The sequence below is a fragment of the Protopterus annectens genome, chromosome 10.part0 (assembly GCF_019279795.1).
Source record: "Protopterus annectens isolate FY-2018-M chromosome 10.part0, PAN1.0, whole genome shotgun sequence".
Classification (NCBI taxonomy): Eukaryota; Metazoa; Chordata; order Ceratodontiformes; family Protopteridae; genus Protopterus; species Protopterus annectens.
Window position 1 is genome coordinate 319,951,888 of NC_056744.1, and position 16,770 is coordinate 319,968,657.

Sequence of the window (16,770 nt, forward strand, 5' to 3'; positions counted from 1 at the left end):
GTTAGCCTTCTTTTCTAGATGCTTTTCATGAATGAAATAAATGCTTCAATTCTGATTTGTTGAGTTTTATGGCATGCTATTGTTTGTAAACAGAATAGTCCAAGAACACATACTTATTAATACAAACCCCTCCCTGCATCTCATTCACAATCTGACAAACAGCAAAAATGTCAGAACAAAATTTATTTTCCGGCCAAGAAATGGGATCACAGTGACAGTTGTGCACATGGCAGTGTACAACTACATCTTAACCATAAGTGGCCAAACCCTTGTTATTTACCACAGCCATCACTCTAAATACTGCATCTAGATGACTCAACAAATCTTGTCAATTGCTTAATGTTTTTCCTGGTATTCACATCTACACTGATAAGTTAACTTATTCAATGCTGCAGGAAGGACTAGCTTCTTTTATGCATGTGTGTGCTTGTGAAGATCATTATCACAGACTCCCCCATCCAAACTAAGCAGCATCATCAGACTCTACTCTCAGTATTCGATCACTATGATTCACAGCTGCCCTGTGCTACTTGGTCTCATGGTACTGTGTCATAGGTCATCTACAGTCCACAAAATAACATTTGCTGAAAAAGGATTTACTGAAATCTGCTCTGTTAACTTATTTTTCAGTGATTCAGAATTATTTGAATAGGGGTGCTTACTTAATCCCCATATGGGAAGAGATCCCCAAATAAATATAACCATGGGGTAAGTTATTTTCCATTGGACTGCAATAGAGAGTTTACAAGACTGGGGTTACAGGATTTGGAGAATACTGTGCTAATAAATTTCACTGCAGGCAGCCATTGTTATGACAGTGTATCACATGTGCTCAGTGCATTTTGTCAGCAGAGCTCATGGGCTACTCAGTGACCAGCAAATACAAGTGGCCTGCCCCTGGCAATGCACATACATAAGTGGGATGGGGATACTATGCCTGATGGGTCAGTCCTTCTGTTCTCTGGCTTCTTGATTACAAAGAAATAATTAGGAATGTGCTTTCTGCTACTCATCCTCCCTGCTCCTTGATTATGTACGTACATGGGTGTCATGGGTGATGATATGCCTGCTTCTTACTCCCTGGTTACATATGTCCATGGGTGGGATGAAAGTCAATATACCTACTCCCTGGTTATGCATGTCCATGGATGGGATGGGAGTTGATATGCCTACTGTCTGGTTATGTATGTGCATGGGTGTGATGAATGTCAATATGCCTGCTCCCTGGTTAGTACACATATAAGTGGTATGGGAGTCAATATGCCTGATTCCTGCTCCCTGGTTGTACATGTACATGGGAGGGATAGTAGTCACTTTGCCTGCTTCCTGGTTATGTGTGTGATGATGTGAGGTAGTGTCAGCTGTCCAGGGAGAGTAGAACAATGCATGTGTAACACATGCCAGCATAGCTAGCTGGAGTTTTGTAAAGCATTATATGTCATTTGAATATCAAACTGATTTGTACATATGCTTCTGTTAAAAATGCATTTGTAAAGTTGCTTGTGTCAAAAATGTATCAACATTGGCTCCTGCTGGACAGAAAAGAAATATACATGTATGTCAGACTGTATTGTTGTAAATGATGAAATGTATATATTTTAACAAAGGATACTGGGAGGGAAGGGGTTAAGCTCAGCCCAGCTAACCTTCAGAAATATAGCTTGAAATTAAATGACTTGGTTTAGACCATAAAGATTTTATCTCACAGGTCTGAATGCAGCCAGAGATACAATGTCTGTGAAAAGCCTGGGATGGGATCCTGCTCTATTGCCCTTAGTGGTGAGCTAATTGCTACCCTGGGGTGGCAGAGAATTTTTTTTGCTTTCTGCAGGAAAGGTAGAAGTGTCTGTTGTGGCATATGTCCAAAACCCCAGAGCAAGGCTTAGCAAGCTCGTGGGCTTAGCTCAGGAGAACCTGGCAGGAGCTCAACAGCAGAAAAAGGTCTGGTATCACAGGAATGCTTGAGCCTGAGAGTATGCTGTGGGACAATAGGTTATGGTGCTCATTCCTCTCAGACACAGTAAGCTGCAGGCAGCTTGGGAAGGACCCTTGAAAGTTGTAAGGAAGGTCAGTGATGTTAACTATATGGTAAAACTGCTAGGCAGAAGACAGGGTCACAAACTGTACCATGTCAACATGATGAAGCCTTACCATGATAGGGAGGCCCTCGTGCTGAGTATTTGCAGTGGGTGGCAGGAGGAGTCTGAAGGAGATCTGGTGACCAATCTCCTCAGTGATGCTCAAGCTGGCACCTCAGTGTAAGGGGTAGCAATGTCTCTGCAGATATTCCCTAACCAAGTTCAAGAAATCCGAGCAGTGTTACAGTAGTTTGGAGAGATGTTCACTGGGAAACCTGGGTGCACCCACCTGGTGCAGCACCATGTGGATACAAGACCCCAAGGACCTATCAAGCAGGCCCCTTACAGGGTGCCTGAGTGAGTCAGACAGACTCTGAGGGAAGAGATACAGGAGATGTTGGAACTGGGAGTAATCTAGGAGTCCAGCAGTCCCTGGGCCTTCCCCAGTGGTGCTGGTACCAAAGAAGGATGGCAGCATCAGGTTCTCTGTGGACTACAGAAAACTAAACAGTCACACAGAGTCAGATTCTTACCCCATGCCCAGGACAGATGAAGCCTTAGAGCAGCTGGGTGGGGTTAAGTATCTGACCAAGGGCTACTGGCAGGTGCCCTTGACTGCTACTGCTAGAGGCAGGTCAGCCTTTGTGACTTCTTTTGAATTGTAGGAGTTCACAAAGATGACCTTTGGGATGAAAAGTGTCCCAGTAACCTTTCAGATGTTGGTAGATCATATCCTAGCAGGAGCAGGAGATTATGCCTTTGCTTACCTGGATAATATTGCCATCTACAGCCATTCCTGGCAAGAGCATTTTCAGCATGTCAGAGACATCCTGGGTATACTGCAAAAAGCAGTGCTGATCATTAAGTCCAGTAAGTGTCAGATGGATATGGCAGAGGTCTACTACCTAAGAAATAGAGTGGGGAGTAGAAAGATCAGGCCAGAACCTGCCAAAGTGGAAGTTATTCAGGCACGGCCTGCCCCTATTACTAAAAAGCAGGTGAGGGCATTCTTGGGGACAGTGGAGTACTATAGAAAGTTTGTTCCCAATTATAGTACAATAGCTGCTCTCCTCACAGTCCTGACAAGGAAAAACAGGCCAGATAAGGTTGTGTGGACCCCAGCCTGTGAGCAGGCATTCCAAAAGTTTAAAGGGGCTTTTTGAGGACCCCCCTGTGCTAGGCAGTCCAGATTACAGCAAATAATTTGTTGTGCAGGTGGATGCATCAAACCATGGGGTGGGAGCTATACTCAGCCAGGTTTCCTCAGAGCAAAAAGAGCACCCTGTTGTAGATCTCAAACGTAGATTCCAACCCAGGGAGAAATATTATGCATTTGTAGAAAATGATTGTCTAAAATAGTATGGGCACTGCAAAAATGTCAGCCCTAGCTGTATGGAAGGAAATTCACTGTGGTTACAGATCCCAGTCCCTTAACATGGCTACATCTAGCCAGCCATCAAAATGCCAAGTTATTAAGGTGGAGCCTAGAGTTGCAGGCATATGACACAATGGTGTAGCACTGTAGTGGGTCAGCAATGCCAATGCAGATGGACTGTCAAGACAGGGTATGGGTTAATGTATTCCCAGACAGGCTCATTTTTCTCAACCAACATTCCTCCAGGGTCACTTGAAAAACTAGCTTGAGTCTTCAAAGGGGGGAGACATGTGGTGATGTGAGGTAGTGCCAGCTGTGTCAGGGAGAGTAGGGCAGTGCATGTGTAACATATGCCAGCATAGCTACCTGGAGTTTTGTGCATGTACATGGGAGGGATAGTAGTCATTCTGCCTGCTTCCTGGTTATGTGTGTGATGATGTGAGGTAGTGCCAGCTGTGCCAGGGAGAGTAGAGCAGGGCATGTGTAACACATGCCAGCATAGCGAACTGGAGTTTTCTAAACAATTATATGTCATTTGAATATCAAACTGATTTGTATAGATGCTTGTGTTAAAAATGTACTTGTAAAGTTGATTGTGTTAAAAATGTATCAACAGTGGGTCCTAGTGGACAGAAAAGAAATATATATGTATATCAGACTGTATTGTTGTAACTTATGAAATGTATATATTTTAACAAAGGATACTGGAAGGGAAGGGGTTAAGCTCAGCTCAAATAACCTTAAGAAAAATAGACTGAAATTAAATGGCTTGGTTTAGGCCATAAAGATTTTATCTCACAGGTCTGAATGCAGTTAAAAACATAATGTCTGTGAAAAGAGTGGGCTGTGATCCTGCTCTGTTTTCATTAGTGGTGAACTAAGAAACCCACAGGCCACAGAGACTCTGACAGGTACAAAAGCCACTGAATATGCAGTAAAATGCAAAACATAGGTTCATAGGTTCATAGGTTGGTACTAGGCTATCAGCCCTAGGGCCTATATAAGCCTAGCCATAACAATTCCCTGGCTATTTCTTCCCACACTATTTACTTCCCTGGATCCCTGTCTAGCAGGGCAACTGACATGATCCCCGGGGTGAATTTCCTCTCTCCCATCCAATCATCAAGGTTCCTTTTGAAGAGGGCCAGAGAGGCACTCTGCTTGACATGTATGGGCAATCTATTCCAGAGTCTGGGGAGTCTCTGGGTCAGGAACCTATCCCTCCAGCATGTTTTGTTTATTGTGATGACAAGGTTTAGATCCCTGGAGTGTGCGGCTCTGAGTGATTGGGATTTCTTTAAGTGTAGCATGTCCAACAGCTCTGGGTTTGACATGGCCTTGTATGTTAAGCAGAGATTGCCTCTCAGTAGACGATATGCGACAGAGTATAGCTGGAGTTTTTTAAGGTGGTCAGCATAGGGCATCTGCTTTAGGCCTGTGATTCTTTTAGTGAGGTATTTCTGCGGCCTTTCCAGTTGTTGCAGATGTCTTGAGAGGTACATACCATACAGGGCATTGTATTCTATAATGGGTCTAATGAGGGATGAGTACAGTGGGACAATGACCTCCTTTTTTCTGGATGAAAAGCCCTTAGTGATGAGGTGTGCCACATAGAAGGATTTCCTGACTGTTGTGGCGATGTGGTTATCGAAGGTGAGACCACTGTCCACCTGTGTCCCTAAGTCTCTTATCACACTTTCAGTGTTTAGTGTACTGCCACCTATATGGTAATTCATGGATACATGTTTTTTCCCAAAGGGGATAACTATACATTTCTTGGCATTGAGCTTGAGCCCATGGCCCTGGCACCAAGCATCTGTTTCTGTAAGGCCCTTTTGTAGAGTATCCACATCATTTGGGGATTCAATAATGGCTACCAGTTTGCAGTCATCTGCAAACTTTGTTAGCCAGAGTCCCTTAGTGTTGGCCTGTACTTCAGAGAAGTAGATGCCAAACAAGAGCGGTCCCAGGACTGAACCCTGAGGTACTCCACTTGTCACTTGTCTGGTTTAAAAATGGTGGATTAGACCTTTTGTTTATTAAATATAAACTTCTTCAGATAAAACCACATTGTTTGAACTCCATTTAAATAGCAGCAGGCAAAAAAAAAATCACATAAGAAGTCACATGATAGATATCACATGATCGCCTGGTTGCCAAGCTCTAGGCAAAGCAAAAATTTAAAGTGACAAAACACATTTTAAAAAAACAGATAAACAGATAAAAAAGTTAAAATACTTCTTAAATGAGATTTAAATAAAATTTAAGTAAAGCTACTTCTCTAAAGCCTTCAGTTTTAATAAACAGAAAATAGATGTAAAACCGTTAAGCCTTGCCCAGCATTTAATTGCAGTTGCCAATACAATTCACATTTTTCTAAAAGTAGCTGCCAGGGACCACAAAACAGATCCACTGACACCTTCTCTATAAACACAAACTTAAAGGTGTGTCCAGGAGAGGCACTAGTGTGCCTAGCTAAAACGTTGCTTCCTTTTTAGTACTTAATATCATTATTATGTTCCCATATACAATCTTTAAAACAGCATTCAGTTTTGCCTATACGATAGGCTAAACAACATTCACACAAAGCAGCATAAACAGCACCCTTGGTAAGGCAGTTACACTCTTCCTTCATCTTAAATTTATAACCATTAATATTAAATTGCTCACAACAAAGAATAAATTTTTACCTAGAACGGCTCCCACACTTAGACATCCTAAAATTTGTAAGATCATTTTTCCTGCTGAGTGCCAAAATGCTCAACCAAGTACTTAAAATTCTGTCCTTTCCTGAAGGTAACAAGAGTTTCTTCACCCACTTTACCAGCAATCTGGCTATCACCCTTCAAAATAGCTCAATTTTTAACAAGAGTATCTCTAATCAGGTTACTGTCCATGTTGTATTGGGTAATAAACATTCTGATGAAATCTGCTTAGGGCAGATGAAAGCGCTCAATCTGGTGGATTTAATGGTGTAATAAAGACTGACGGTTTGTTTGTACGGAGTCCGTATTTGTTCTTGGTTGCAGTTTCGTCTATTTTATACTAATAAACAAACTGACCAAAACTGCATCAGTCCTGCCAGCATTGTTGGAAGGGCCAGTACAGGAGCTAATGTTGTTATACAACATTATGCTCTGGTCCATCGACCACAGTAGTATCAGGAGAACTAGTAGGTTCCTGAGGGTGGGCATGCTCTAAAATTGGTTTAAAATGGCCACACTGTCTTTTGTTGATCACCTCATACATCAGTGAATCAACAAATCTAACAGGATACTCTCCTGCCAAAAACATACATTTAATGTGCTCACATTCATCCAAGAAAAATTCAAAGTTGGAAACCATGCATGCAGGTCTAGCAAACTGTCCCTTAACAACAGCATGCTTCTGGTGATGGGGGTGGGAGCTGGTATAATGCAGGTACATGTTAGAAAAGGACGTTTCCTGTAAATTTTGCTTTCAAATTTTTGGTTGATGGAATCTTTATAAAGCCAAATGTTTAAAAAATCAATATTGCCATTATCCCCAACATAAGAGAATTTAAAGAATTCAGTTGTCTGATTAATATAGATGAGAAATTCCTGAAGTAAATTGCTGTCATCATCCCAAACAATAAAGATATCATCCGGGAAATGCAGATAAGAGTGTTTCTTCCTGGTGGAAAGAGCACTAGGAAAATCAAGCTCACACATCTTTTCAAAGCAAGAAAACGCTAACCTTTTCAATCGTGGGATGACCTTTGTGCCTAGTAAACATGCTAGTTTACCTTATCATTTGATGGACTTTAGACTCTTTACCAGAAAGCTCAATTTTAATCTCATATTTGACAACAGTATGACCACCATTCACCCCCTCAGAATTTCCAGCGCATTTAACCCCTCTGTACATTTTACAATTTCTTGTTTTTCAAAGATGTGTGAGCTTAATTTTCACAGTGCTCTTTCCACCAGTAAGAGACATTTTGGATGTAAAATTAATTTAACATCTACTGAGATTCAGTTGCTTTACAAATTAAGCTAACAAAATTTAAGATTTATGAAACCAGACAAAGGGGGTGGGTTAGTGGTGATGGAGATCCCACAGTATTTTAACCAAGTGCATCAGATGCTCTTAGGCAATGCTTATGTTCAGGTCTCACTCAATTAACTTAATATAGCATATAAAAGAGTGAGAGAGATGTTAAATGATCTGTTTATTGATGGACAAATGAATTTACATAAATTTAGTTATTTGAATTTAGCATCACCCAGAATACCAACTATTTTTGGACTTCCAAAAATTCATAAGAGCATCATTTCACCACTGATGAGACAGATTGTTGATGCAATGGGTTCCATCACCCACCTATGTGCTAAATTTCTCGATTAGAAACTGAAACATCTTGCTCTGAGTGAGGAACATATCTGTAAAGATTTGTGGCACTTTTTAGAAAAAAAATCAACCAACTAAAGTACAGTGGCAGTTACATCTTTGTCACTATGGATGTGAAAGACCTCTTTATGCTTATTCCTCATGACTTGGGAATTCAGTGGTTTTCAGAATATTTATTTCATAAGGGGTTAATGCAAGAAAGAACAAACACTTTTAGAAATTGTGTTAAGAAACAACTTGCAGGTGTGGCTATGGGTTCCACCTGCGGTGGTTTTTCGCAAATGTCATGACCAAGTGGGAATACACCCACTTGTTTGCATGTGATTTTATGAAGCCCTGTAAACTTTGTCTGCATTTCCTGGATGATATCTTTATTGTTTGGGATGATGACAGCAATTTACTTCAGGAATTTCTCATCTATATTAATCAGACCACCGAATTACTTAAATTCTCTTATGTGGCAGATAAAGAAGATACCTTCTTTGTAGATGACTTTTGAGAAGCCAAAATAATTCTCCTCATCAGGGAAGGAAGCCTGGACTATGAAATGATTACTAGATCTGGAGAAACCATGTGGGTAGATGAAGGGTCCAGAGATTGGGAAGTGGAAGCCCCCAGGGATGGGAGATGAGCTCTGGAATGGGATCTAGTATCCAAGGTGGATACTTCAGATGAGACTTTAGGAAGGAAAACCACGCCTAACAATGCCAAAAGGTGTCAATGAGGATGAGGGGGTTCTTCAGGCGATGTAAGACTTCGGGTGTCAGGGGAATAGGAGGGGAAGCATAGAGGAGACCCAGGGGCCAGTCGTGAACCAGAGCATCCCTGGGTGACTCCCCTGATGGGGGAATCAGGGCAAAGTAATTGCTGCATTTGTGGTTGAGCAAAAAGGTCACAGCATGGTTGACCCCAATGGTCGAAGATTTGCCTTGCCACTGATGGATTCAGGGACTACTCATGAGGAGTCAAGATGGACCTGCTGAGTTTGTCAGCCAGCATGTTGGAACTCCCGGGTATGTGAGTTGCAAGAAGAAAGCACCTGGAAGAGATGACCCATTCCAGCACTCTCATGGCCTCTCTGCACAGAGGATAAGACCATGTTCCCCCTTGCTTGTTAACGTACCAGACAGTCACCATGCTGTCCATCTGAATTGCTATGGTCCCCAGAGGGAGGCATTCCTGAAAGGCTTGCAATGTTAAAATGACTGTTGTCATCTCCAGGGCATTTGTGTGCAATTTGGTCTCTGAAGGAAATGGAGTAATGCCTGGAAATGATTTTTATCACCCACTGATCAGAGGTGAGACTTGTGCAGGCTAGTGTGTGAAGTGAGAGATGACCCCGACTGCCTGCAGGGCAGGACAGTTTGACAGCACATCAGGAGTGCTGGAAAGGCTTCTCCAAGAAAGGTTCTCAGCAGCCCTGATTTTGTGGACCCCCTCTGTGCCTAGGATGGAGTCTACAGTTGAATCCCCTGCCCCGGTCAGTGGAAGAAGATTCCTGGGAAGCATCCTGAAGGGATGACTGAGTCCTCTGGAAACAAAGTTAATAATTTCCCTTCTGGGTCTTAGAAAATGACCTCTGGGGAGTAGAAAGCTTGATCCCTACCATGGAAAGAGTCTTACCTGCCTAATTACTGTGGGTTAAGGTCTCCTTAACAGATGGTCCAAACAAAGTGGAACCATCAAAAGAGGCATTACCAAAGGATGTCTTAAAGGGTTCCACAAACCCACAAAGGTGAAGCAAGGCATGCCGCCTGATAGCAATACCTGTACTTGCTGCTCGAGAGGTGGCCTCTGCAGTATTGGAGATCAGCCTCATTGAGACATTGGCTTAGGAAGTGAGAGTGAACAGCCTTAGAGAGACTAGCTTGAGGCTGTCTGGATGCAACAACTCTGACAGGGAAGTGGTAAACTCCAAAACAAAATCCCTCTTTAGCTGGGTAAAGTGGGCCAAGTAATTGGTTGCTCTCAGACCAAAAGTAGCTGAGGCAAACACATGCTTTTCAAAATGGTCATTTGCTTGGGACTCCCTGTTTGGGAGCTGGATCAAGGAGCTCTGCTCAGTTAGCTCCTTCTTGCTAGCAGAGGCCACCATGATGGCATTGACAGGGACCCCTTTGCTCCAAAAAAGACCTATCCTTAAGGCGACTGAGGAACTTATCCTCTCTCTTAGGTACAGGTTCTGTGTCCAGCTCCTTCCAAGCCCTGCTGGTAATAGGATCCACAAGTTCATCAGCAGGGGGGGAATCCCAGGTAGTAGATGGGCCCATTCCCAAACACTTTCAGTAACATGGGCTCCTCTGAACATGGGGATGGGAAGACCATCTGCCTCTCTGTTTGAAAACTTCCAGGATGTCCCCAAAGGAAACCTCCTTAACCAGAAGTCTAGGGACTCGGCTCCCTCATCAAAATCTGTGTCTTTCCCATTTTTACTTTCTCCAAGTCTTTTGGGTTTCTAATACCATGATGGGAATGAACCCCTTTCCTAAGTCAAAGTACAATTAAAGTTCATGAAATAAGTATTGTTTTGCTCTTTGATGTTAGACAAAAGTACTCTTCGCAGCACCCGCAATGTGCCCAGTAATCACTCCTTCTGCAATTTGTACGGTGTTACATGAATTGGTAACATATCTAAATATGATTGTAAATTCTTTTTTATAAGACCAGCTGCTGCTACTACTATTGGAACTGTCTGGGTGTCTTTATTCCACATGGCTCTCATTTCTGCCTGTAGATCGAGGTATTTTATGACTTTGTGTCTCTCTGTACACAAGACACCATAGTCACTAGGTGTGGCGATTTCAATGATCAATGCTACTTTTGCCTTCTTTTCTTGGATCACTATGTCCAGTTTTGTATCATCTATCTTTTGGACTGTTGGTATTGGGTGATCCCATGTGATGTAAACTTCATCATTTTCTATGATTCTCTGTGGCTCATGTTTCCAGTGTTTTTCAGCCACTACGATACCATAATGTTTGCACAATCTCCAGTGTAACAATCTTGCCACATTATTATGCCTTTTAGTATACATTCCCTCTGCCATTAGAGAGTCGCAACCAGCAATGAGGTGTGTGACTGTTTCCAGTTCGGTTCCACAAAACCTACATTTATCTGTTTCTCCCACATGTTCAATGGACTTAGTAAACCAGCATGTACGTAGCCCACTATCTTGGGCTGCTAATATTAACCTTTCATTTCTTGATGCAAATTCACCTCTCCTTAACCATTCCTGCATTCGTTCTTGATTAACATGAGGGTATTCTAGACGTTTTCTATACTTGCAACTATATTTATGTTTTTTCCACATTTCTTGCCTTCTCACCTGGTCCTTCACCTTATATTCTTTCTTTTGTTTTTTAGCACATTCAGTTGCTAAATCTTAGATTTATTCTCCTCATGTTTCAAAATGTTCACCACATTTGGATCTTGTGAGGTCAGTAGATATATGTGGAGTCCCACGATTGCAGATCTATACATGTAATCAATTTCAAGGAGGCCCATCCCTCCTTCAGAACAGGGAATATATAATCTTGGTATACACTGATTTTTATAAATAATTTGGTGAGCATGAAGCATCCTTTTTGTTTTAATATCCAATCTATCCAACACTTTTTGGGGCCAGCCAATCACTCCAAAACTATAAGTTAGGACAGGAAGAGCAAATTGATTTATAGCTTGGATCTTGTTCCTAGGTGTCAATGCTGTTTTCAGGATTAAATTAAGTCTTCTAAAATACTCCTTACTAAGCTTTATTTGCATTTGTTCGTGTTTATTGCTGATCCTTCACCAATTCCCAAGTATTTATACACCCTCTCTTGCTCAAGTTCTTTTATATCACATTCTTGTCCCAAACTGATTTTTTCCTGGTGCTGCAATTTTCCGTTTTTAAAGGTTGCTTTTGCACATTTATCAAGACTAAATTACATTCCAATATCATCTGAAAAGGTTTTGACAACCTGAAGCTGTGCTTTCAGTTCCTCACCTGATGAGCTATACAATTTTAAATCATCGACAAAGAGAAGATGAGAAGTCATTAGACTTTGTTGTTTTCTAGATGCCAAATTATAGCCATGGCCTAAGCTGTTAAGTAAACAGCTTAATGGGTTAATGGCAAGGCAGAATAGCAAGGGTGATAGAGAGTAGCCCTGGAATATCCCGCTTTGAATTTTTATCCCTGGGATAATAATCTGTCCTTTATCATGGCTTAATTGCAAAGTGGTCTGCCACTGTTTCATGGTTACTGTAATGTAGTCAATCAGTGTAGGGTGTATCTTATACATTTTTAAGCACTCTTTTATCCATGAATGTGGGATACTATAAAATGCTTTTTTGTAGTCAATCCATGCCATACTTAGGTTTTCCCCTTCTTACAATTCTCCACTATGACTTTATTTAACAAATGGTCCTTTGTTCCATATAACTTTCTTTTATTGCCATTTTGTTCTGCTGCCATAATTGAGTTTTCTTCTAAATGACTAAAAACTCTGTCAGCGTCAATTCCCGTGTATATTTTGTACGTCGTCAAAAGACAAGTTATTGGTTTATAATTTTTAGGGTAGCTTGCAGGTTCACTCTTATGTAAGAGCATTGTTTTTCCTGTTGTTAACCAGTGCAGTGTATGTTCAGTGTGCACATATAAATAGCTCTTACTCATGGCTAAATCCTTGCGCAAAGAAGTTAATACTTTAAGCCAAAAGTTAGGTACTGCATCTGGGCCTGGGGTTTTCCAGTTAGAGACTTTTCTCAACTTTGTTTCACTCTCTCTGGCTATTTCATCCCATTTCATATCCTATACCTTTAAACTTTTTATTCTTTCTTTTACTTCTTCCATACATGTTCCATCCTTGTTATGTTCCACAGGATCTTCATAGATATTTCTCCAAAATGTATCTACTTCCTCTTTTTTGGTGGTCTATCAATTCCTTTTACCTTATTTCCCAATTCTCTATAAAACTTTTTTGGGTCATCAGTAAATTGCTTATTTTGTGCTTTTCCCTTATATTTATCTTCATATCTTCTAAGTCTTAATGTCTGTTTTGAAATTTTTAGTTTGTTATCTCCAATAGTGGATAATAGATCCTGGTCTGTTCTAATACCATGCATTGCTTTTATCACATCTATCTTTCTTAATATTTTTGTTAATCTGTTCCCTCTTCTATAATATTCTAGCAATGATACTTCTTGTCTTAACTGCTTTATAGTTTTCTCTATTAAATATTTCCATGATGGTATTTGTTTTCGCCCCTCTTTTCCCTCGCTACCCCATGTTCCTGTGGTAGAATTTTATCAGTTATTAATTTAGCTGCACAGTAATATATTCTGTTTAATTCTGTTATATCACATGGATCTCTATGGACAGTCCTAATTACTGTGTTCACTTGTTTTATCAAGCTTCTGACTTTTGTGGTTTTATCAACCTTCTGCAGTCTATTTCTCTCATTGATCTTGATATATCTGTCTTTGTCTATTAAATCAAGCAACTCTTCTCTTAACTCCTTTTCTTCCATACTGAGGGCACATCCCTTGTTTTCCGTTTCCTGTGGACATTTTATAGAAAGTTCTATAGCATCTTCCTGTGGCACATTCTCTTCAACTTCATCCTGCTCCATCCGTTGCTCTGTCATATGGGAACTCACTGGCCTATCACTCCTCAGCATTGACTGCGTCAGAGTTTCCTGTTCCTTTCCTTGCTGTCTAGCTTCAAGTGAACGTTTATACTGGTTTCCTGTGGAAGGCTCCAGCATACCTTGATATGGCACCTGACCAGTTACTTCCTGTTCCACTGGTTCCCCCTTAATTTGGATATCCATTGCTCTGTATTGTTGTGGTGCTTTCTGCATTTGATTTTCTACACTGAGCCCTTCTCTTTGCAGTTGTTCCATTACCTCAGTTTCTATTTCTTTGACTTCTCCATTACTCCTCTCTTTTTCTACTTTTCCTCTTAATCTCCTTATTTTTGTATTGTAAAGCGTTCCTTATCCAGATTCCTTTGTCTGTATTTGTCTTCAAATATCTTTGGTGCTGCTCTTTTTGTATTAGTTTTGCTTTCTCCTTTGCATAAATATTACACCATATTAAATCTCTTTTCCTTTCCCATGTCCGTATATCTTCCTCTCATGTCTCCTGATCTTCTTGCTTTTCCTTATTCTGGGGACTCACTCCATCATGCTGTGATGTAGTCTGTCCTAGATCTTCTACATTAAATCCTTCACTTCGCAGGCACTCCATAACGTCTTCTATTTCTTTAACTTCTACTTTACTAATTGTCTTTTCTACATTAAATCTTTGTGCTTTTAGTCTTTTTGTTGTGAAATTTTCCATATATGGATGCCTTTGCCTGTATTTTTCTTCGAATATCTTTGAGACTGCCTTCTCCATATTAGTTAACTTGGCTTTCTCCTTTGCATAAATATTGCACCATATCAAATCTCTCTTTCTTTCCCATGTCCATATTTCATTTTTACATTTTTTAAATATCTCTAGGTTTTTGTTGTTTATATTTTCTCACTTCCTCAGAGGCTTCTTTTCCCAAAGAGATCACAGTTACTTGATCTATATACTGTTTTTCGAAAATCTGTTGTATTAATGAAAGCAAATTTTTATTTGAAGCTTGTAACAGTTTTTCCTGTGGAAGTATTTTTCTTTCCTCTAATTTCTCCTGTCTTCAGTGAGGGACTCTGTATGGGAGTCCAAGTGCAGAACAGAGCTGGCCATGGACCCTTAAGGTGTCTAGAAGGGGGTTACCCAACACATTTGGCCTCTCACTATGAATCTCCTGGTCCTAACAATCCAAAACCTGCTGGATTGGGAAGAGGAGAGTGGAGACCTGTGAATGGGGAGGGTTTACTAGCTGTATGGGCTGGAGATGGCAGCAGGCCCAACTCGATTTGGGCTTTGAGGAAACTCCTCATCATCCTATCCATGACTGAGGGAAAGAGACTCCTGGATGATCTGGACAAAGCTGAAGAATGTCCAGCTCTTACTGGGGATCTGGCCTTGGATCCCGAAGTTCTATGGCCTCGAATAGGAGACAGGCTCCGATGTCTCAGATCCGACCTCCTGGATATAACAATAGGATCAGACAACCTTGTAGGATCCAAAGGCTTGTGAGTTGCACTAGATGGTTTGACAAACTGGTCTTTTACTTTCCAGAGTAAGGAGAGCTAGAAGGGTGTGGAGTTACTTGTTTAAGATCCTAGCACTGAGCAGTAACACCTTAAGGATTCTTGGGGTTTTATTTGATAAGTTGGTAGGTTTGTCACTTTGGTAGTGCCTAGAAAAGGTTCTATTGGGATAGATAAAGTTTTAGCCAGTATTCAGAAGGGGGTACAGGTGCAGACCACCCTCGGCAAAGTAACATGCTTGGTTAACCATGTCACCCTATGCTGACAAATATTGGATCCTCCTAGAATGACACCAGAAACTAAACCAATTATTGAAGTCAATCATTTTTTGTTTGTATTGTGGCATAATCGTTGTTGAAGGTGGAATGCTGCTCAGTGCATGGTTAATATCAGCCTGAGACACATATTTTGAGAGATCAACAATGTCTCTCTTCATGTAGTCCAGGGAGGTACGTCTCAAGTCATTTACACTCACATAAATAATGATAGAATTACATTGGTAACTGTGGTATAGTGACTTGAGTGTGTGTGTGTGACTTGATGTCTTCTCCTTGGTTAGTCTAGTGAGGAGGACATTTATGTGTTGTACAATAGAGTCCCCTATGAATAAAGTCCTGGAGAGTGTGTTTGTTTGCCTTATGGGCTTTACTTTTGGGGCTCTACTGGGTGTAGGTGTATGTGAGGTATTTGGTGTTGTTTCTGGTGGATGCTTTTGAGTTTGCTGAGGATGAGCATTGCAGTTTGTAATTTTAGAGGTCTTTGAGGTTTGGGAAGATTGCTTTTGAGTGCCTCAGCATAAGTTGGTCCATGTCTTTGGTGGACACTATGTGTGGTAGATGTAGTGTGTGTGTTCTTAGTAACTTTATAGTTATGTGACTAAAGAGAATAAAGATTCATCAGATCAAGCTTCATACAGGCCCATTTCAATACTAAACCATGATTATAAAGTGTTTATGTCTATGATGGCTAAAGGAATGTCAAAGGTGATGCCGAAATTGATAGATATGGATCAGTGTGGTTTTATGAAGGGGAAGCAAACATTTGACAACATTAACAGAACACTGATGATCCAGAGGGAAGCAGAATGTAAGAAAATATCATTGTTGTCAGTGGGTCTTGATGCAGAGAAAGCATTCAACCGAGTAGGCTGGGATTTTATGAATAGGGCAATGGAAGCATTACCATTCCCTGATAAAATTATAAGGTTGATTAGGGGGCTAAATGAGGGATTGGAGTCGAAAATTTAAGTGAGTGGGGTCCTCTCTGATAATTTCTACTTGAGCAGAGGAACAAGGCAGGGGGTGTCCACTTTCCCCTTGGTTATTTGCATTATATTTAGAACCACTGGCAAAGAAAATAAGAGGCTAAGAAATTCAAGGATATAATTAGTATGGTAATCAGGAAAAGTTGTCTCTATTTGGAGATGATTTTACTTTATACCTGACAAACCAGAAAAGGACATTACAGTGTTGTGGAACATTTTGAGGCAGTTTCATATCTTTTCAGTATACAAAAGTAATGAAGCTAAAACAAAGGCAATAGCAGTAAATTATGTACCCACACACAAATTGGTTCAGCAATATCCATATTTATGGGGACATGATAAAACAAAGTACTTAGGAGTTTGGATTAAACTGATTCTGCTGTGGCAGCTAAGGATATGTGTCAAAATACTAAACAAAAGTTAATACAAAAACTGAGAAATTGGAAGCTGTTATATGGATATAGATAATAATACACCAGCAGTTAAAATGTTTTTAGTCCCTTTAGTCGTGTATACAGGTCAGGCATATGTTTATCAACCAGAGGAGAAGTTGTG